At 49.8% G+C, this 7,500-nt stretch overlaps 2 protein-coding genes across 3 annotated transcripts in view; one reads left to right on the forward strand and one right to left on the reverse strand.

The window, feature by feature from the left end:
* The window catches only part of LOC123504238 (von Willebrand factor D and EGF domain-containing protein-like), a 303,382-nt gene that overhangs the window by 167,069 nt on the left and 128,813 nt on the right, over positions 1–7,500 (forward strand). The gene's annotated exons all lie outside the window — the stretch shown is intronic.
* Positions 1–7,500, reverse strand: part of LOC123504241 — a 16,040-nt gene that overhangs the window by 3,278 nt on the left and 5,262 nt on the right. The gene's annotated exons all lie outside the window — the stretch shown is intronic.

The raw sequence follows: 7,500 nt of genomic DNA on the forward strand, positions 1-7,500 counted from the left end.
GGAAAGCGAGCCACTTGTTGTAAATGGCGTTTATCCTTTGTTACCGTTATTGTTCATAGAAAACAGGAAGAAAACTTACATACACATGTCTGACTCTCTCTCTCTCTCTCTCTCTCTCTCTCTCTCTCTCTCTCTCTCTCTCTCTCTCTCTCTCTCTCTCTCTCTCTCTCTCTCTCTCTCTCTCTCTCTCTCTCTCTCTCTCTCTCTCTCTCTCTCTCTCTCTCTCTCTCTCTCTCTCTCTCTCTCTCTCTCTCTCTCTCTCTCTCTCTCTCTCTTTCTTTTCTCTCTCTCTCTCTTCTCTCTCTCTCTCTCTCTCTCTCTCTCTCTCTCTCTCTCTCTCTCTCTCTCTCTCTCTCTCTCTCTCTCTCTCTCTCTCTTTTTCTCTCTCTTCATTAGGCAAATTCCTGATAACACTAACCTTCGATAACACCACCATCTCTCCTTGCAAACACATCAAGAATCTCGGTGTTTATATGGACTCCCACATGACGTTTGATAAACACATTCATGAAACACACAAAAAAGTGATGGGAAGTCTACTCTTCTTAAACAGAGTCAAAGATAAATTTGACAACATAACACGGAAAATAGCCATCGAATCACTTGCTCTGAGCACCATCAATTACTGCCTCCCTATATATGGCACTGCAAACAACACACTAATAAAACGAATGCAAAGGCTACAAAATTTTGCGGCGAAAACATGTATTGGAGGAGCAAAGAGGCGTGACCACGCCACCCCCTTTATAACACAATTAAAGTGGCTGAAAATTGACAAAAAAAAAAAAAAAAATCTATGACATAGCTATAATTATATATAAGATAAAAACCAAGAGTTTTCCAGAGTGGTTTCTGCATTTGCCCACCATGACAGAGGTGACACAGAGCAGGTACACGACACGGCAACAAGACAACCTGCATGTCCCCCACACCAACACACACAGCGGGGCACGCTCACTCCTCGTCCTCGGCCCCAGGCTATGGAACGCTCTCCCACACAATATAAAGCAATCGAGCACCATACTTATGTTCAGAAGTAGACTGAAAAGCTTTCTACTAAATAATGATATAAATATTAATTAAAACCCTAGCCCTGTAGTCACACTCAAGCCACCTCTGTAAGTGAACTGGCCCACCCACTCGCCGCGCTGTTCAATCAGTGCTTTCAGACCAGTTTGTGGCCACAAATATGGAAAACCAGCAGTGTTGTGCCAGTGCATAAAAAATGTGATAAAAGTGTCCCTAAAAACTATCGCCCTGTTTCCCTGCTGCCTGTACTGAGTAAGGTGATGGAGACCGTCGTGGCCTCGCGAATCGCTGAGCACCTCGAGCGGCACCACCTTATCTGTACCAGGCAGTTCGGCTTCAGGCAGGGTCGGTCAGCGGCTGACCTGCACCTGCTGCTAACAACAGACCTCAGCGCTGCCCTGGACCAAGGCAAGGCCACTGCCGTCGTGGCGCTGGACATTGAGGGCGCATTTGACCGGGTGTGGCATGCAGCTCTGGTCAACAAACTACGTGCTGCAGGAGTAAATGGAGCCCTCTTGTCACTCCTCAGTGACTACCTGAGTGACAGGTACCTGAGAGTGACTGTTGGAGGACAAGAGTCTGAGGTGCAGCCCGTCAAAGCAGGTGTCCCTCAGGGGAGCTGCCTCGGCCCTCTGCTATGGAACCTGTATATAAATGACCTGCTGCACCTCCTCCCAAACACCAGGGCTTACGCAGACGACATCACGCTGACCCATAGCTTCAGCTCCGGGAAGAAGCCGCTGCGATGTCCCGACTCAGCAACACGATGAGACAAATCACAGCCTGGGGCAGTGCATGGCAAGTGAGATTCGCCCGCAAAGACAAAGCTGCTCGTTGCCTCCAGGTCGAGGCCAGCCCTGCAACTCGACTTCAGTGGGGAAACACTAACGCCGCAAGACGAGGTGGAGGTGCTGGGGGTCACCTACGACCGCGAACTAACCTTCAGGACGCACATTGAGCGGCTTGCCAGAGAGGCATCGGAGAAGCTGGCCTCTCTGAGGAGGATATCGTGGCTCCTGGACAGCGAGGGACTAGAGCTGCTGTATAAAGCTCAAATTAGATCCTCGCTGGAGTACGCTTGCCTGGCGTGGGGAGGCGCGGCCCGCACGCACCTTGCTCTCTTAGATAAAGTGCAGGAGAGGGCGGCGCGACTCATTAAAGGAAATAACACCGGCCAGGAGCCATGCCTCCACACTCTTCAACGCCGGAGGGACGTGGCGGGAATCACCGTTATGTAAAAGGTGCACCTGTGTCACGTGAGCCATCTAGAGGCGCTCCGGCAGCCATCCCGACTGGCTGAAGTGCACACCCGAGCTGTCACCCTCGCCCCCAAGGAACTCCTGCAGCCCCGCTGTAGAACGTGGCACCACCAGCGACAGTTTGTGAATACATACGTAGGATGGTGGAACATTATTCTACCCACACAGCTGGATATAAGTGACTGCTCGTTGCAGGAGTTCAAGAAAACTATTAATGACTGGTTTTTGTGTTGGCGGGAGAGATAAAGAGTTTTAACTTTTAGATAGGGTACACTAAAAATGGCCCATTAGTTATTTAAACTTGCTAAGTGTATGTAATGAACGATGTAACTTGCTCTTGTATTTACTGTATTATTGTATAAATAAAAAAAAAGTAGTTTAGAAAACTTTTTAGCTTAAACATATACTTATATATATATATATATATATATATATATATATATATATATATATATATATATATATATTTTTTTTTCTTATGTATAACTGTTACCGTATGTATATCGTATGTAGAACTGTACAGAAAAGCCATTTTTATGGAATAAATGATTCTGATTCTGAAATGATTCTCTCTCTCTCTCTCTCTCTCTCTCTCTCTCTCTCTCTCTCTCTCTCTCTCTCTCTCTCTCTTTTATTTTTTATTTTTTTTATTTAAACAATGCACATAACATACATATTTTACATATAAGTATGTCTACAGCTGGAGCTGAGTTCGTGAGCTAAGAACGTGCACTGGCATGTGAAGCTCATTCTAAAGCTGCTCCCGGGGACGTCATTGTGAGCGAGGGTGTCATAACACTGTGACTGTCAGCTGCGCACCTCCCTCGCCACTAATCAGCACTGTCATGTCAGGTACACACACATCCCACGTCACTGTGTTTCACTGTCATTGTCAGGCATACTATTTTCCTCCATTCCTGTAGGCACTGTCACTGTCAGGTGGATGGCAGGCTGGTGGACACTGCCATTTTATCACCTGTCACTGTCACTATCAGGCGGATGTGTCCGTAACCAGGCGTGGGCAGCACACTTCACCTGCTGGGTGGACATGCTGGAGACGTCCACTGCTGAGGTGAAGGCGTTCCACAACACCGCGGTGTCGTGGGAGAAGGCGCGCTGACACCTCACTGAATGGCACCTCGGCACCTCGAGGAGGGTGTCGGACACTACCGCTCTCGTAGTACGTTCACTCCTTCTCCAGGGTATCCGTAGAGCCGTGAGGTGAGGTATTTGCTGCACCTGGGCTTTGTGCAGCACAGTAAGGGCCACAACACGCCTTCGGTGCTCCAAGCTGTCCATCACGTTGATAGGGGCATCTTGGTGAGGGTCTGGATGCTGTCGCTGCTATCTCTGCTGCAACTGCTGCCCCTGATGCCGCTGTCGCTGTAGCTCAGCTTGGGGCTGCTGTCCCAGGCCACCGGCATTGCGAAGGAGGCGCTCGACTCTCTCTCTCTCTCTCTCTCTCTCTCTCTCTCTCTCTTTTTTTCTGTCTTATTTTTTTTATTTAAACTACATAATTGCATTTAACATTTGAATTATAGTATATAGTGTGAATCTAGACCTAAAATGCCTTGCGTTGGCAAGGCACTATTTTAAACGTCTTGCTCTACATCACTTCTTATGTTGAAGTATATCACATTGAGTAAACCCACACACTTTACTATACTTCACCACACTAGCCTCGGGGGGAGTGCGCTCCTCCAATCATTGGCGGCCACTTTCGTCTGATGAGTAGACATTCCCGTTACCACAGGTGTGGCCACCGTGAAGAGGTTCCACAGACGCGCTGCCCTGGCCTTGAAAGATCGCTGGTGTTGTGAGGAGTGGGAGGGAGGTACCACCACATGCTTGTGTCTGTTCCTTCTTGCCTCGTTATTTTCCCGGGTGATTGTGGTGGCAGGCTGAGGCGAAGTGTGTTCTGCACCCAAGCCTTATGGCACACCGTCAGGGTTACCACGTCCAGTGACGTGATACTGGCCGCGATCTCCTCGTCTTCCCCCAGAAGACAAAGAGCACGTCTCTTCACCGCGTCGAGGCGTCTGGTGTGGGTAGGGGCGCTGGACATCCATGTCAAGGCATGTAGAGACGGATTTGTGCCTTGTAGAGAGTGAGGATGGCCCGCGGGTCCAGACAGCCAGCTACCCTTCGGAGAGATGACACACGCTGTGAGGTCTGGCGGGCTACAGACGTGATGTAGGTGTCGTAGCGCAGCTCATGATCTATGGTGACTCCCAGGATCCTAATGTTTTCCTGGAGAGACAGCCGCTCACCCTCAAACCGCAGTTGCCCTTCCACGGTCTGTGAAGCGGCAGGGTATCGTGAGACGACCATAGTGTGTTTTGTTAAACGCAAAGGTGACTTGCTACGCCCTACCCCACTCCTCTGCTGCCTTCAGTTGGCGGTTGATGTTGGCCACGGCGCGCTGGGTGTCCTGACCGCAGTAGGAGAGGGAGACTGTGCAGTCGTCGGCGTAAGCCTTGACTGCAGGGAGTTGGCGCAGTAAATCGTCAATATAAACGTTCCACAGGACTGGGCTCAGCACTGAGCCCTGTGAAAGTGACGCTCCGATACTGGTGGGAGATGAGGTCCACCCGTTGACAACTACCCGAAGTGTCCTTCCTTGGAGGTAATCATCGAGTAGCATCAGGAGACTACCGTCGATGCCCTTTGCTTGGAGCTTAGCTATAAGACCTGCGTGCCACACTCGATCGAAAGCCCCCGCGATATCAAGGGCCACTACAAGTGTGTCCAGGCCTTAATCAAGGGTGTCTGCCATTCCTGTGAGAGAGGAGGAGGAGATCTGAAGTAGATTGGCCTGACCGAAACCGGAACTGGTGGGGTGAGAGAAGCTAGTGTTCATCTAGGTGGTGGCGTATGACTGATGACACCAGCTTCTCAAACACCTCACCTATCACAGACAGTAGGGAGATGGATCTGTAGTGCCTAGGGTCAGATCTGGACACTTTTTTGTGGACAGGGATCACATTTGCCTCTTTCCAGGATGCTGGCCACTTTCTCTCTGCCAGACAGGAAGAAAATATGGCAGCAAGAGGCGCTGACAGCTCCTTGGCACATTGTTTTAGCACTCTGGGGCTGATTTCATCTGGACTCATGGCTTTCTTCACATCTAGTTCCCCGAGTTCTTTTTCCACCAGCTCCGTGTGGGCCGTCTCCCTTGGTAACACAGGAGGGGGCCAGGTGGGGCTCTTCATTTACATTTTGTCAGAAAATAATTAAGCCAGGAGGGCAGCCTTATCCTCACTGCTTGTGGCAGTGGATCCATCCTGCCTAGTGAGTGAGGGGGGGGGACGCTGTCCTGCTGCATCAACCCTTGCCTCTCCTTGCCCAACGCCCACCACGTCTTTTCACTCACTCCTGGACCGGTGAGCTTGTTTTTTATTGTTTGCTCCCAGTGCTTCCTCGCCCACTTGGAGGTGGCTGTCATTCTCCTACAAGCAGGTCGATGTAAGGCGAGGTTGTCTTGTGCGGGGCGCTGCTTCTATATCCTCCATGCTTCGTGTTCGGCAGCTTCCCAGCAACGAAAGCCGAACCATGGTGTGTTTGAGGCTTTGGTGAGGTAAGTGCAGGTCGACCAGGTGTGAGGTGACGGCGCGAGCCTTCTCCTCCGCGTTTTTTGAGAGCGTCGCCTGCCAGTCTTTGGCAGCCAGTTCGTCCCTCATGTCTTGCCATCTGGCCTGCTCCCACAGCCAGATGGTTCAAGGTGCAGCTCTTTCCTTCGCCACGTGCAGGTGTATCTCCGTTAGCACTGGATCGAGCAGCCCTTCCCTTTCCTGGATATGGAATGTGACGTGGTCGGTGAGGCCCAACTCTGTCACTAAATTGTTGTATGCTTGCTGCTCCAGGTGGAAATTTAAATCTCTCACAATGAGGACATGGTTGCAGCCATGGTGTTGGAGCAAGTTGTCCAATTTCTCCGCCAGGAAATCAAGTGAGGAGTGACCTTGCCTGGACAGGCGGAGTAATAAACAGAGCAGCAAGCCATTATTGTCTGTCAACACTATTTTGAAGAATAGTGCTTCCATCATCTGAGGAAGGTCTACTGACAGTTCTTGGGTCTGGTGGTAATTTTTTAAACAAACAGCCACACCTCCACCAACTCTGCCTTCCTGGTCCTTCCTCACTCAATTGGTGTATCCATTTATCTTTCCGAATGTTGGTTCCACTAAGTCATTCAGTCACGTTTTACTGACTGCCACAATATCAGCTTTTTGACGTAATACAATGTTATGAGAGAGATCCCCAGTGTTGCTACGAAGCCCTCTGACATTGGCAGACACAACTGTGAGATGAGAGGCGTGGCTGATGTTTCTGTGTGTTGGCAGATTGTTGTTAATGTTAATATGCTCCCTCCCAGGGGGCCGGGGTCCATCCCCACTGGTACCGTGGCTGCTCCTCCCATTGCCCGTGTTGCCATCTAGGTTCACATCGAAAGGGCACTTGAGGTTGTAGGTTTGGGTGAGGGCGATTCCCATTTCTCCTCCCTTCAGCTAATACCCTCCTCAGGATGACTTCCTGTCTGGTGGCTGCTGCTCGTATGAAGCACTCTTCCCTTGAATGTCCTGGACGCATGCAATATTCACACTTTCTTCGGCCCCAGGATGAGGGAGGAGGTGATGTGGTTTAGGTGGGGGAGCATTTTGGCTGGCAGGTGGAGACCTACCGTGTGGCGTTCTCATTCCTCTGCCCACATGAGGCTTTGAATTTGGCTGTTGCCTCCGTCCACCTGACATATTTGAAGCACTTCCTTATGCTCATACACTGTTGTCACCCACACGAAAAAACACACCACAAGCAGGAGCCTCACTCACACGTCCGTCCTCTCCAGTGGTCTGTCTCTCTCTCTCTCTCTCTCTCTCTCTCTCTCTCTCTCTCTCTCTCTCTCTCTCTCTCTCTCTCTCTCTCTCTCTCTCTCTCTCTCTCTCTCTCTCTCTCTCTCTCTCTCTTATTTATACAAACTACAGAGTATTTACATTTCAGAGTGATTACATTATAGTACATCTTATGTGCTAAATGTATTTTATAGGCTAAAGGCACATTTTTAATGTCACCTATCTAAAAGCCTAACTCTGATCTAGTGTCACGTCAGCCCTGCCTCAACAACCAGTTATTTACTGACGATTCAAAGTCATGGAGGGTTGCCCCTTCCAAATTTGTCACCGATGTTAGCAGGGCTTTCCACAAATTTAAGTAT

The sequence above is a fragment of the Portunus trituberculatus genome, chromosome 15, assembly GCF_017591435.1.
Source record: "Portunus trituberculatus isolate SZX2019 chromosome 15, ASM1759143v1, whole genome shotgun sequence".
Lineage (NCBI taxonomy): Eukaryota > Metazoa > Arthropoda > Malacostraca > Decapoda > Portunidae > Portunus > Portunus trituberculatus.